This window comes from Alnus glutinosa, chromosome 4 (genome assembly GCF_958979055.1).
Source record: "Alnus glutinosa chromosome 4, dhAlnGlut1.1, whole genome shotgun sequence".
In the NCBI taxonomy this organism is placed as follows: Eukaryota; Viridiplantae; Streptophyta; class Magnoliopsida; order Fagales; family Betulaceae; genus Alnus; species Alnus glutinosa.
The window spans coordinates 31768457-31783653 of record NC_084889.1 but is presented as its reverse complement, the minus strand read 5'-3'; the positions used below and the strand labels follow the sequence as shown (position 1 = coordinate 31783653).

Sequence of the window (15197 nt, the reverse complement as noted above, 5' to 3'; positions counted from 1 at the left end):
AGTTATTTTTCTTCATGTTGTTTTAAGGCTTATGTAGCTTAATTAATCCAGACCATTCATTTTGAATGAACATCATGAATCTTTGGGATTGCAGGCCTTGCAATTCCTTGATCTCAATCCAAGTATCTGAAAAATATGTAAAGAATAATACCACACATTGTACTTTAGATCTTTACAAATATTCCATCGTACTTTTTTATCAACTCTAGACTAGTAGCAACAACAATAGTTGAACTTCTCCATTTAGATTCATGCATATAAAGTTCAAGCATTTACAAGAGTACCTGATGCAGAACAAATCAAGATTTAGAAGAAAGTCATTAGAGAGAGGAGAAACAGATTGAAAAATAAGCCAAGGGGAAGAGAGAAGAAATAAGGTGATGTGACGACCCGTTTTTTTTTTTTTTTTTTATACAAAACGTAAAACGAGTCATCGCAGTGGCACGACTACGTGTCGCAAAGCCAACATATGGCACATGCCCCATAACATGTACCTGATAATCAGAGTATAACATACAACTATCTATGCAGCGGAAAACATAAATCTGAATAGCAGAAATTACAACTTATACATCTATCACAAATTAATTACAACAAAGAGCCATTTAACATCTACCTGTATGAGTCTTATTAACACAATATTTACAAAACAACTATGGCTTTACAAAGAATATGTGACACAAACGTCACAAGCTATACCAAACCTATAAAACAGTGGACAACCCGTGGTCCGACAATTACAACCGTCGCGGTGAGCTTCAGTCATAATATCCCAAGCACACTGCTATCGACCCATGGACTATACCGTAGTACCTGCAGCCAAAGAAACATCATCTACACGGTTGTGGTGGTATCCACATCCGCATAGGTGAAATAATGAGTTCACCGCCTTAGTATACCTCATACTAAGACCTCAGTGGTATAAGACTAACTGAGTTTTCACAAAGAACTAACCTTTATATTATTTTAGTCGTGCGAGCACTATATTAGCCACAATTTACCAACAGCTAATGTAACAAACACCGACTATTCAGAAATCATTTAAAACATACTATATAGCTGTGAAAACATGTAGAAGTTCCAGACATCCCTCCTTGGAAGTTTCTACATATAGACCCCTTTATAATAATACTTTTCACCGGTCACTTGGACATATGTGCACACGATCACTCCATCACAGATATCACGTATACACATAGGTCTTAAGCAAAGAACATGGCATTTTACTTTTCCGTACTAGGATAACATCCTTCAACAAAACACTCGCAACACCATCTCTAATCGTATTCCAGTTTCGTGCCTTGACGTCAGTAGATCATGAGAGCACTAGAGTTAAACTCAATCATGCTAACACGTCTTTCCTGAAGAACAAGAACAGTCAACCTTCTTACTCATAGACATGCCATTACTCGCACCTGGGTAGTCATGTATCCATGTACTTTCAAGTTCAATGTATGATATTAACACATGACTATCCGATAAAAATATACATAAGATCTTTTTCATGAAGACTCTTATGCATACCAATACGTCTAGTAAAACTACTCATAACATAAAAACCTCTCTCACAAAACAATGCTATAATGCTATGCATGAACTGGGGCTAATAATGCTGCTGATACTGATATGCTGCTGATACTGTTATGCTGCTGATACTGATATGCTGCTGATACTGTTATGCTGCTGATACTGTTATGCTGCTAATATACTGATACTGCTGGTATGTATGCTCTATACTACATGCTCAATGTTCCGTGCTTGACCAGTATATATTGCACTACTGTGTCACGCTGAAATCATGCAGTTGTTAAATCACGTCCTTTTAAAACTAAACAAATCCAGCATTTTACCCAACACTTTGAAATCATTCAAAACTTAGTTTCTTTATCAAATCTACGCAGTTTCAACATGACATGTTCTCAAACAATTTGCATAATTTAAATTTCAACCGCAGAACTTAACACTTTAAATCTAGTCAATACTTTTCACTCTTGCACTATCTCTTAAACATCATTGATATAGTTTAAACATAATCGAAACTAATAAATCATCTCAAAGCATATACATTTCATCATATGGTTGGTTCAGTTTCATAAACAATATATATATTTTTATCAATCCAATACATATAAAAATATATATTTTCTCAGTGAGTGGAATACCCACCTTGGCTGCATTGGACTCCAACCCGAACACTCCTTGGACTCTAGTCACTTGGACTCTACATTGGAGAACCAATTAAAGTCTCCAATCCGAACATGATCCTGCAAACATTGGTATCGTTAGACTACACTATTGAATCTCATACTCTATGACATCCTAACTACCCGTATGCTCACACGTCACATAACCCGCGTGTAAAGCTAATTCGCCACCTTTAGCTACTATTAGGTTAACACTTAAGTTTAGGTTTATATTATATCTCACCTTAATCCTTAAAACGCGTTTACTATTTTATTTGTCTTCTTATAGCTTATACCTTTACTATTTTATAAGCTATAAAAAGATTAACAATAAAGACAATATGCTGTAAATATAATAATATATATATATATATATATATATATATATATATATATATATATATAATATAAAGACACACTTAAACACTTGGTGTACGTAGATAGGTAAATTGGGTATCAAGTTACCCTATTCTCATTTTAAACTACAAGTCTTATAATTGTTTATCCATTTGAGTTAAGTGTATTCGGTCCATACGCATATATATACATATGTGTATAGAATGCTTATTAAGCTAAGCACAACCTCCTAACGCACTTATGTATTTTATAATACTCACGTACGCGCATTAATACTAAGTTACATTACCAAATGAATCCAGAGCATATATATGTATCTCCATAACCTTACTAATTTATATTTATCGACTTAGGGTTATTTAGATAATTTACAACTCTTATTACCTTCTAATCTTGACCATTGTATTTAATACTTTACTCTTTATTAAACCTATAGGCATAAATGGGTTTTAGAATTTATTTTAGCTATCTTTTATTTATTCACTTGTTATCCGCATCAAGCCCTATACTTACATACTTTGTATCATTCCTCCATTAGCGCCAAGATTAAAACCATACTAATTACAACCACAATCTAACACAATCTCATAGTCAACATACCTATAACACCATAAGGAGGAATTTAACCATTAATTAACAACACATCCCTAATTAATCCAACTTCATCAACACCTAAAATATTTAACATCATAAGCATATCATGGAATACATATTAGCCCTCATCAACCAACTACACATCAAAAACCCATACCAAATATCAATTCCACTATATTCCTACAATTCATCACATCATCATAATCACTCCAAATCTCATCAAAACTCATCAATTTTTCTCCCCATAATCTTATAACAATAATCGTCCTCTAATAACACAAGTCCAAATGATAACCAAACATTACCTAAACAGCAAATCCACAATTAAAACCCTAGATTTCTCAACAACGCCCAAACACCAAACAATCATCTATAAACATTAATCTCCACCCTTAACAATTAATCATTAGCCAATTATCACTAAACTACCAATCCAACCAGATTTGGTTCTACCAAAACATCCATCAAATTAAAATGTCAAACCACTCCAAAACTCAACTTCAAGAACACTAACAACCCACATGGTTCAACCTTCATGAAACCAAATGGAAATTCCATCACCACCAATGCAAAATGCCCATCCAAAATGATAACCCATCACCAACAAACCCCATAAAAATCAAACCCGAATGGATGCTAAAAAGGACCCAAAACAGATTCCAAAATAATCCATCCAAGAAGAAATTCCAGAATTTCCCACAAAATTCATCCCCTAAAACTGCAACAAAAAGCCACAATCATCCCCAAATTTTAGAACCCACAACAACCTACCAAAATTAACTCCAAATAAACTCTAAGGACCCAATCAACCAACCACGTCCATCCACCAGAATTAGCAACTAAAATATACCAATCAAAACATAAGCCACCGAAAGCCCAAGGATCCAAAGTGAAACAATACTCAATTGGTTCCTACAAAATCTACACCATTTCCAATGAGAACCAAAACAAGAGAGACCCATAAATTTTAACCCAAAAGGAACCCTAAATTCGGACCCATTCCAAACCCATAGAGAATCTGATTTTGCAACATAAAATCAATGGGCAAAAAATGAAAATACAAGGAAGCTAGGGATTTTTACCTCACCGGACGTCCATGGCCAAAAAACCTCATCTTCCCTTCTTCTACCCATGGCAGGACAGCATCCATTTTAAAACCTCTCCCTCACGATCCATTCTTTCTCTCTCGGCATTTCAGCATTTCGGCCTCTCTCATGGGCGTGGGCGTGACAGAGATGAAGAGAGGAAGAAAATGGAAGAGAAGGAAAAAGAAAGAGGGAATCGGGTGCTGGAGCAGAGAAGGAGCTGCTGTGTGCGGCAGGGGAGAAGGAAGGAAAGAAAAAGGAAAGAAAATGGGAAGGAGGCCCTGCTGTCCACCGAAAGAGAGGAGAGAAAAAGAAAGAAGAAAAGAAAAAGAGGAATGGGCATTCGGTCAAAATAATGGGGCTGCCTTTTTGTTTTATTATTATCACTTTACTAAAGATAAGATTAAGGATGAGATATCCTTCAAAATCCAACCAATGGGTGCCAAGTGGCAAGTAAATCCCTCAATTTTTCAAAGCCCTCAATTTATATAAACTAAAGAAGGACCCCATTTTATTAAAACTATATCATTTATTAATTAACATTTGACCCTACATATTTTAAACCACACCTTTGTTAATATAACTAATTACTCATTCAACTAGAACCCACTATGATAACTATAATTATATTCCTATTATTTTTTTCTTGGTCTTCACAGGTGACGAAGAGAAGAAAAATAAGCTGACGAAGAGACGAAAAACAAGGGGGGAGAAGAGAAAGCTACTTTCTCAATAATTTTATTCCATATCATAGTCTATCTCCATTAGAGTACAAAGCATGCTTAAATAGACCCCGATTAAAAACCTTAGGGCAACACCCATTTATTAATTTACCTAAAATACATGGTATTATTGATTTGCCTAACATATCTTAGGGCAACCATAATGCCCATTTATTGAATTACAAAAAATGGATTAAGATTAGGGTGTTGTATAAAAAATTACCAACACTTATGTTGTAAAAAAAAAAAACACTTATGTTGTAATTGTTTTAAGGGTTTAGATTTAATTTTAAGTGTTTCATGCACTACAAAAAACTCTACAATTGGCCGCGTGTCTACAGTACATATTACTGTAGACACGCATCCAATTAGCCATGTGTATACAGTACACGTGGCTAGAGGTATGCGCATTACAGTTGGCCGCGTGTAATTAATTACACGCGGCCAACTGGACACGTGTAATTTATACACGCGTCCAATTGGCGGCGTGTATTTTTTACACGCGTCCAATTGGCCGCGTGTATTTTTACAGGCGGCCAATTGGCCGCGTGTATTTTTTACACGCGTCCAGTTGGCCGCGGGTATTTAATACACGTGGCCAATTATTTTTTTAAATATATATTATTAAAAACAAATTTTATTAAGTTTTGTATATGGCCGCGTGTATTTTTTACACGCGTCCAAGTAGCCACGTGTATTAAATACACATGGCTAATTGTTTTTATTAAATATATATTAATAAAAGCAAATTTTATTATGTATATATATGTATAAGAGAATTTGTGAAGGTAGCTAGGCGCGCGGGAATTGTCCCGCGCGCCACTGAACAGTACTTTCAAATAAAATTAAAAAAATCGTTAAATATACATGTTCTCTCTCTCTGTATCGCTCTCTCTCTCTCTCTCTCTGTATCGCTCTCTCTCTCTCTCCTCTGTATCGCTCTCTCTCTCTCTGTCTCTCGCTCTCTCTCTCTCTCACTGTGTGTTCTCTCTCTCTCTCTCTCTCTCTCTCTGTCTCTCGCTCTCTCTCTCTCTCACGGTGTGTTCTCTCTCTCTCTGTATCGCTCTCTCTCTCTCTCTGTATCTCTCTCTCTCTATCTCTCGCTCTCTGTCTCTCTCTGTATCTCTCTCTCTCTGTCTCTCGCTCTCTCTCTCTCTGTATCTCTCTCTCTGTCTCTCTCTCTCTACTGAACTTGCTCGTACGTGTGTTTTCCTCTTCTTCTTTTTTTTCTTTTTTTTTTCAGTTATTATATATTTTTTCCTCTAAAAATAAAGAATTAAATTAAAAATACAACCAATAATTTAAAAAATAATTAAATACAGATTTAAATTAAATAAAAAAAAATTAATTTTTTTTTTTAAAAAAACATATTGCCACGTGTATTAAAATACACACGGCCAATTGTTGGCCGCGTGTATTTTAGACGTGGCGGCCAATTGGCTGCGCGTATTAAAATACACGTGGCCAATTGTGCAGTTAGTGTCAACCGGATCCACCGCGTGTATGTACGTGGCCACTTGCACGCGGCCAACAGTTCGCCACGTGTACAGTGACCGTACACGCGGCGAACTGCAAGTGGCGAAAAACAATTTTTTTTGTAGTGATGAGAAAGAGAGAAAAAATAAAATTAAATATGAACCCTTAAAACAATTTACTACAAGATAAGTGTTGTAGTACTGGTTTTTTTTTTTTTTTTAGCATCTAAGCCAAATCCTAAAAAAATAATTAACTCCATTAATTAAATAAAACATAAACTAATACACCGAATAAAAAAACTAAATAAAATTAAAGGACCCAATAAACTATTATTGTTGTGTTCCGCAGTAGTCCCTTTTACAAAATGAATATGGAAGCATATTTACCTTCAATTGTATATAATCTTTAGCATAATATTGTGAACTTGTGATGTAAAAAGAAAATTCAAATGTCTCGTCTCATGTATAGGTACTAGGAGTGTATGAGTGGTCAGGCTGCAATCCACTGCCCCCAGAGTTCTGGCTTCTTCCTAAAATCCTCCCCATTCATCCAGGTTTTTTCCACTCACATCATTTTGCTAGAAAGCACATTTCAAAAGATGTATGTAGTACTAAACATTTATCAAAGAGTTAGACTTAGTGCGTGTATCTGATACTCAAAGTGTGCATTACATGAAATGCAGGCAAAATGTTATGCTACAGTCGCTTGGTTTACATGCCAATGTCTTATTTATATGGGAAGAGATTTGTTGGTCAAATCACTGGATTGATTCAATCACTAAGACAAGAGTTATATAACGAGCCTTACCACCAAATTAACTGGAATAAAGCCCAGTATACAGTTGCAAAGGTTAGTTGAATCTTAATCCTTTTGCATTTCGTTTTTATCAAAAACCTATATGTCACATCTTCCTTATTTGCAATCTTCACAAAGTTCTTGCAAAATTCTTTCAAATAAGGGTGCGTTTGGGACCGCGATTTCGTAGACAATAAGTGCGATTTTAAACCAAATCGTAGAACACAAATCGTTTGGGAACTGCGTTTTTAAAAATTGCGATTTGAAAACGCAGAAAATCTGCCTTTTCAAATCACAGATAAGATGGTTCTTTTTTGAAAACGCAAAATTTTAAAGGTGAATTTGCGATTTTAAAAGTTAAACTACGATTTTGCCAAACGCTTAACTGTGTTTTTAAAAATCACTTTTTTCGAATCGCACATTTTAAAATCGTTATTTTAAATCGCACTTTTTGAAATCGCAAACCCAAACAGACCCTAAGACAATATCATTATCACCATACATATTCTAATTGCACAAGCAATTATGAAGATTTCTAGTGAAATTAATGCATACATAAAACTCATCCAAGTTGCTAATTCAGAAGGATCTCTATTATCCACATTCCCTCATACAAGATATGTTATGGGGATTTCTTCACAATGTAGCGGAGCCTTTCATGGCGTATTGGCCCTTTTCAATGTTGAGAGAGAAGGCACTAAAAGCTGCAATTGGTCATGTACATTATGAGGACGAGAACAGCAAATACCTTTGCATTGGAAGCGTTGAAAAGGTCAATATATAACTAGTGTTGTAGTCTTGCATATACAATGAAAACGAGGGAATACATATCAAAGTATTTGATTTGTCATCAATGAACTGAATTGTCAAGGTAAGTTGTATCACAGGTAATATGTTTGATTGCATGTTGGGCTGAAGATCCAAGCGGGGAGGCATACAAGCTCCATCTAGACAGGATTCCAGACAACTATTGGGTTGCTGAAGATGGCTTAAAAATTCAGGTTATTTGATCACCCCCTGCCTCTTTCGGTCACTGGACTTTTGTGGAACAAGAAAAAACCATAATTATCACATCCAGAAACATGTGTGCGTGTTAATGCAGTCACATATAATTGAAGCACTTACCGAAAAGTCAGGCCTAAAAAATTTTGGCCCATTGAAGATCAAAGTATTTTATTTTAAAATGTACTAAATGATGACCGGTTTATGTGATGTAGAGTTTCGGCTGTCAGATGTGGGATGCGGGTTTTGCCATTCAGGCAATTCTCTCTTGTAATCTAAACAAAGAGTATTGGCCAACACTTCGTAAAGCACATGAATTCATAAAGGCTTCACAGGTCAGAATATACGGCATATACTCCTTACATTTTTTTATTTTTTTTTCCAAAGATAATGCTTTAACTTAGTCATATTATTTTCTAGGTCCAAGAAAACCCTTCTGGGGACTTCAAAGCTATGTACCGCCACATCAGCAAAGGAGCATGGACATTCTCGATGCATGATCATGGTTGGCAAGTCTCTGACTGCACTGTTGAAGGGCTGAAGGTAATGCCTCAACTCTTTCAAATTACATGACCAAAACTACACATTCTCGAGGTTAGCTTAAGAGGAGAATATGAAATTTGGCAAAACCTTCTCTTTTGTAGGTTGCAATCTTGTTCTCACAAATGCCTCAGGACCTAGTTGGGGAAAAAATTGAGACAGAGCAGCTTTATGATGCCGTGAATGTCATTCTTTCTCTACAAGTAAGAATTCAACCTTACAAATTCTATTTTTGACTCAGTTAGTAATTAAGAAAGGTTGTTCTATAGCTAAATTATACACTTCACTTCTGCAACTTTATTATGTTTAAGCTTTCCCAAATGCTTCACATGAATAATTGATTTTCTTTCAATTGGCATTACAGAGTAACAATGGTGGTTTCTCAGCATGGGAGCCTCAAAGAGCATATGGTTGGTTGGAGGTAACTCTTCAAAACTTGATAAGTCTGCTCATACTTAAGACAAAAATCGTCTTCTTTACCCAGCACTCTTAATATAATTTTTGTATCTTTTTTTGCAGAAGTTCAACTCCTCGGAGTTCTTTGAAGAAGCCCTTATTGAGCGAGAGTAAGACCTCTTCGATCCGCACAACATTTACCACGGTATTGCTCATATTTTCCTCCTAACAAGGTCGTGTCACCTTATAGGTACGTAGAGTGCACTTCATCTGTAGTTCAAAGCCTGGTACTCTTTAGGAAGTTCTATCCCAGACACCGAAGGACAGAGATAGATAGTAGCATTTCCATGGGAATTCAATACATTGAAAACGTGCAAGAACCTAATGGATCATGGTAATTTTTTTTTTTTTTTTTTGGAAAAAAAAAATGACTATGTTTAAACATACAAAACAATGGTAGCATGCATTGGGTATAACAATAGGAGAGTGCATCAAATTTACTTATAGTTTCTTTATTTTTTTTATGTTTTTTTTTTTTTTTTGGCCTAGTACGTAGAATATTTAATTAAAATGGATGGTAAATTACGAAGAAGATGTTCGAGCTCAAGACATTTACCCTGATATCATATTGAATCACTTGTTGTCCTAAAAACTTAAATTTATTAAAAATCATGAATATAATCATTTAATTAATATTTTTACATATGATAGCGTTATTGAAGTAGAAAATATCATTTTTACAGGTATGGTCATTGGGGGATTTGCTACATACCTATGGTACATGGTTTGCTGTAGGGGCACTGGCAGCATGTGGGAGAAACTACAAAAATTGTCTTGCGATTCGCAAAGCTTGTGAATTTTTGCTATCAAAGCAGCTACCTAATGGTGGATGGGGCGAAAGTTACCTATCAAGCCAAAACAAGGTATGGAGCACTTTGTTTCAATTTGAATGTATACTACCAAACCTCATGGGCCTTTGTTTCTTTGTGAAACAGGTGTGGACGAATATAGAAGGCAACCGTGCAAATTCGGTACAAACCGTATGGGCCTTGTTATCTCTCATTGATGCTGGGTAGGTCGGCGCATAAAATCAAGAAAGTCTGAAGCTTAAGTATTCAACTTTGTCAAATTTTGTGAAGTACAAACATACCCATATGCTGATTCTGAATGTTTTTACAACTTTAGGCTGAGATAGACTGTGACGACCCGTTTTTTTTTTTTTTATATACAAAACGTAAAACGAGTCATCGCAGTGGCACGACTACGTGTCGCTCAGCCAACATATGGCACATGCCCCATAACATGTACCTGATAATCAGAGTATAACATACATCTATCTATGCAGCGGAAAACATAAATCTGAATAGCGGAAATTACAACTTATACATCTATCACAAATTAATTACAACAAAGAGCCATTTAACATCTATCTGTTTGAGTCTTATTAACACTATAACAATAATGGCTTAACAAAGAATAAGTGACACAAACGTCACAAGCCATACCAAACCTATAAAATAGTGGACAACCCGTGGTCCGACAATTACAACTGTCACAGCAAGCTTCAATCATAATATCCCAAGCACACTGCTACCGACCCATCGACTATACCGAAGTACCTGCAGCCAAAGAACCATCATCTACACGGTTGTGGTGGTATCCACATCCGCATAGGTGAAATAATGAGTTCACCGCCTTAGTATACATCATACTAAGACCTCAGTGGTATAAGACTAACTGAGTTTTCACAAAGAACCAACCTTTATTTTATTTTTAGTCGTGCGAGCACTATATTAGCCACAATTTACCAATAGCTAATGTAGCAAACACCGACTATTCAGAAATCATTTAAAACATACTATATAGCTGTGAAAACATGTAGAAGTTCCAGACATCCCTCCTTAGAAGTTTCTACATATAGACCCCTCTATAATAATACTTTTCACCGGTCGCTTGGACATATGTGCACACGATCACACCATCACAGATATCACGTATACACATAGGTCTTAAGCAAAGAACATGGCATCTTACTTTTCCGTACTAGGATAACATCCTTCAACAAAACACTCGCAACACCATCTCTAATCGTATTCCAGCTTCGTGCCTTGACGTCAGTAGATGATGAGAGCACTAGAGTTAAACTCAATCATGCTAACACGTCTTTCCTGAAGAACAAGAACAGTCAACTTTCTTACTCATAGACATGCCATTACTCGCACCTGGATAGTCATGTATCCATGTACTTTCAAGTTCAATGTATGACCTTAACACATGACTATCCGATAGAAATATACATAAGATCTTTTTCATGAAGACTCTTATGCATACTAATACGTCTAGCAAAACTACTCATAACATAAAAACATCTCTCACAAAACAATGCTATAATGCTATGCATGAACTGGGGCTAATAATGCTGCTGATACTGTTATGCTGCTGATACTGATACTGTTATGCTGCTGATACTGATACTGTTGATACTGTTATGCTGCTGATATACTAATACTGCTGGTATGTATGCTCTATACTACATGCTCAATGTTCCGTGCTTGACCAGTATATATTTCACTACTATGTCACGCTGAAATCATGCAGTTGTTAAATCACGCCCTTTTAAAACTAAACAAATCCAGCATTTTATCCAACACTTTGAAATCATTCAAAACTTAGTTTCTTTATCAAATCTACGCAGTTTCAACATGACATGTTCTCAAACAATTTGCATAATTTAAATCTCAACCGCAGAACATACTCAAACACTTTAAATCAATTAACACCTTTCACTCTTGCACTATCTCTTAAACATCATTGATATAGTTTAAACATAATCGAAACTAATAAATCATCTCAAAGCATATACATTTCATCATATGGTTGGTTCAGTTTCATAAACAATATATATATTTTTATCAATCCAATACATATAAAAATATATATTTTCTCAGTGAGTGGAATACCCACCTTGGCTGCATTGGACTTCAACTCGAACTCTACATTGGAGAACAGGTCTACGTCTCCAATCACGACACAAGCCTGCAAACATCGGTAACATTAGACTATGCTATTGAACTCTATACTCTATGACACAAGAGCCACTCGCGTACTCACACGTCGCATTACTCGATCTCTAGAACCAATCAAGTTCCTTTAACTCCTATTAGGTCAATCCTCGCTTGTAGGTTCATATTTTATCACTCTTATTTATCTTTGTTGTTTAACATTATTATTCATAACCCTTTTTATGGCCGCTTGTTTTTTTTAACAAGTTAGCAATACATTTTGGACTCATATATATGCATATGTACATATACATATATACATGTACACATGTACACATACAACACTTAAACCTAACCAATGATACTCTAAAATACTTAGTATACATGGGTATGTGGATTAGGTACTTAGTTGTCTTATTATCATATTAATTTAGTAATTCTCATTAGATTAGATTACAATTACATATGGTAGTATATTTATTAACTAAAGCCAAGTATTGTTCTTAGGCTCTAGGTTTGTAATTTATTCCATTTCTTTAACCATTAAATACAATTACTATTATATTTACTACTTTGTCCTTTTAACTAAATGTAGGCATCCTCTAGACTATGTAACCATAATGATTTAATCAAACTAAACTATCAACTCGTATTGCAATATTATACCTTGTGTCCAATCTTGATGCTTATTCATTGTATTACCCCTATATTTATTTCCTATTTAAGATTACCATTCTTAACACTCACTTGTTCAAAAACAATTTCCAATAGCCACAACCATGTCAAAGGATCAACCCACACTAAAACCTTCATCCACATAAAGTCTCCTAGCCAAAAGGAGCCTTAATTATTAAAACAACTCCAACCTTTTGGTCCTCTAATACAACACTACCTCAATTCCACTTCGAATTCTTCTTCAATCAACCATCAACAATCTATTCTTAAAAATCACAACCACCTTCACCTCAAACTCATTGGAATTAAGAGTTGCCAAATCAACCCAAAACACCAATCACTCCAATCCAACATTAAACTCAATCTCTAACAAGTAAACATAAACCATTGACATCATCAAATCATCCATCACACCACCACCATCTACAATTTATCAAATAACTAGCAATCTATATCCTCCAACAACCACATACCCAAGTTAAGGTAAAGTCCTCACAACCAATCCATTATAAGTTCAAATCTAACTTCTTACTAAATAAAAGCCTCAAGACATAATCAAAACACTCAATTAAACAACCCCCATCAATACAAATCCAAAACCAGCCACCACAACACATCACAAATCAGCCATAGCACAACAACTATTGGCAATCTATCACAAATATCATACGGCTAAACACAAACACAAACCACCGAGATCAAGACCCTAAAAGGAACAATAAATCCAACACAAAGAATCACCAAAATTCCAAAGATTTTCAACACCACCTAGGACCCATTCAATTCACCCATTCCGAAAGCCTACCAAAAATCATCAAAACCAAACCCACACAAAGCCCATCCGGTTTCTACAAAGATCAAGGAAATCCAAGCAAAGCCCTAAAAATATCAAACCCCTAACTCCAAAATAATCAAATAAATTCCCAAAATAAACTATCATAGGTTATAAGAAATTACCCAATGATTTTCATAGCCAAACCACCGAAAAACACCATTAATTCCGCCGAAAAAGTCGCCGGAAAACACTTTGAAGAGCCGGGTCTTCTACACGGTTCAACGGGTCATGGGTCGGGTTGCTCGGGTTCTCTCTTTCGGGTCTCACGGATCGGCGGTTGCACTGGGTCTACGGGTCGCTGGCTCATCGGAGATCGCATCGCCGGCGTCCTCTGGTCTCGTCGGTGCCACCCACCGAAGGATCGGGCTCCATCTCCCTCAACTCTCCCGATCACATCTCTCTCTCAGCATCTCTCGATCTCTCCCATCTCTCGATTCTCTCTCGGTCTCATCTCTCTATTTCTCTCCTCCCTCAGTCTCTCCGACTCTCTCTGTCTCACTGTGTTTGTGCGAGAAAAGGAAGAAAGAAGAAGAAAAGAAGAACGAAAAGAAGAGAAGAAGCAGTCGTGGACTGCTGTCCACCGTGAAGAGAAAAGGGAGAAAGGAAAAGAAAAGGGATAAGGGAGAAAAGAGGAAAAATTACTGAAATGCCCCTCAACTTTAATTCTTTTACTTTTCAATTATATAAACATAATTTATAACTGGTAAATCTCCTATTTATTTTCTTGGTCTTCACATAGACCCAACACCAATTCATCGTGGAGTAAGAGTATTGATCAATTCACAGATGGAGGATGGTGACTTCCCTCAACAGGTAATTCATGTCTATTTAGAACTCAACACGTTTAGATAATTAATAATTTCACAAAGTTTTCCTTCGATATAATTTATTCAACTGACATCTACCTTAGAGCACATGATTCTCACATGCATTTTAAAAAATAGATTTGAGAATCCAATGCTCTGTGACTATATCTGAGAACAAATATCAATTTAATAGACTAGATTAGATGAATTTCTTCTAATCCAATTTGGATGAAAGGCATCTCAGCAAGATATTTCATAGAGAAAGTGATAGCGGCAGTCCCAGTTTCATGATATAATCCTAACCTATTTATTATATATCTATCTATTTTATCTAAGTAGATCTATCTATAAGTGGTAGAGTTGAATAAGAGTCTTATCTATTATAATGGGATAAGATGATCTATAAGTAGTATAGTTTGAATAAGGGTCATATCTCTTATAGTGGGAGAAGTTGAGTAGTAGTCTTTAGTTATTGTTATCTCGTATTGCTGTAAGTTTCTATCTTTGAATAGCAATAGGTTATCTAGCTTAATTCATGGGATAACTCTATCTAAAATAGAGTTACACTCTTATGGAGAATCCGCTATCTGTTTTGTTATTTAAAGGAAGGATTATGGAATAAAGAGTATGTTGAATTTTGTTAAGAAAATACAGTTTACTGTGTTTGGGAGTTCCAGGTTCACTCGAAACAGCCAACCTATCTATTTTCTATGTTCTTTGTCAATTGGT

The 15197-nt window shown here is 35.7% G+C and overlaps 1 long non-coding RNA gene and 1 pseudogene across 1 annotated transcript; one reads left to right on the top strand and one right to left on the bottom strand.

Annotated features, from left to right (window-relative positions):
- The window catches only part of LOC133865593 (lupeol synthase-like), a 29080-nt pseudogene extending 18854 nt beyond the window's left edge, over positions 1-10226 (top strand).
- Positions 525-4555, bottom strand: LOC133865597 (uncharacterized). Its single transcript, XR_009899779.1, has 3 exons — positions 4217-4555; positions 2167-2264; positions 525-834 (listed from the first exon to the last, which is right to left on the bottom strand). It is a non-coding gene; the product is annotated as an uncharacterized LOC133865597 (long non-coding RNA).
- Positions 10227-15197: the final 4971 nt, after the last annotated feature.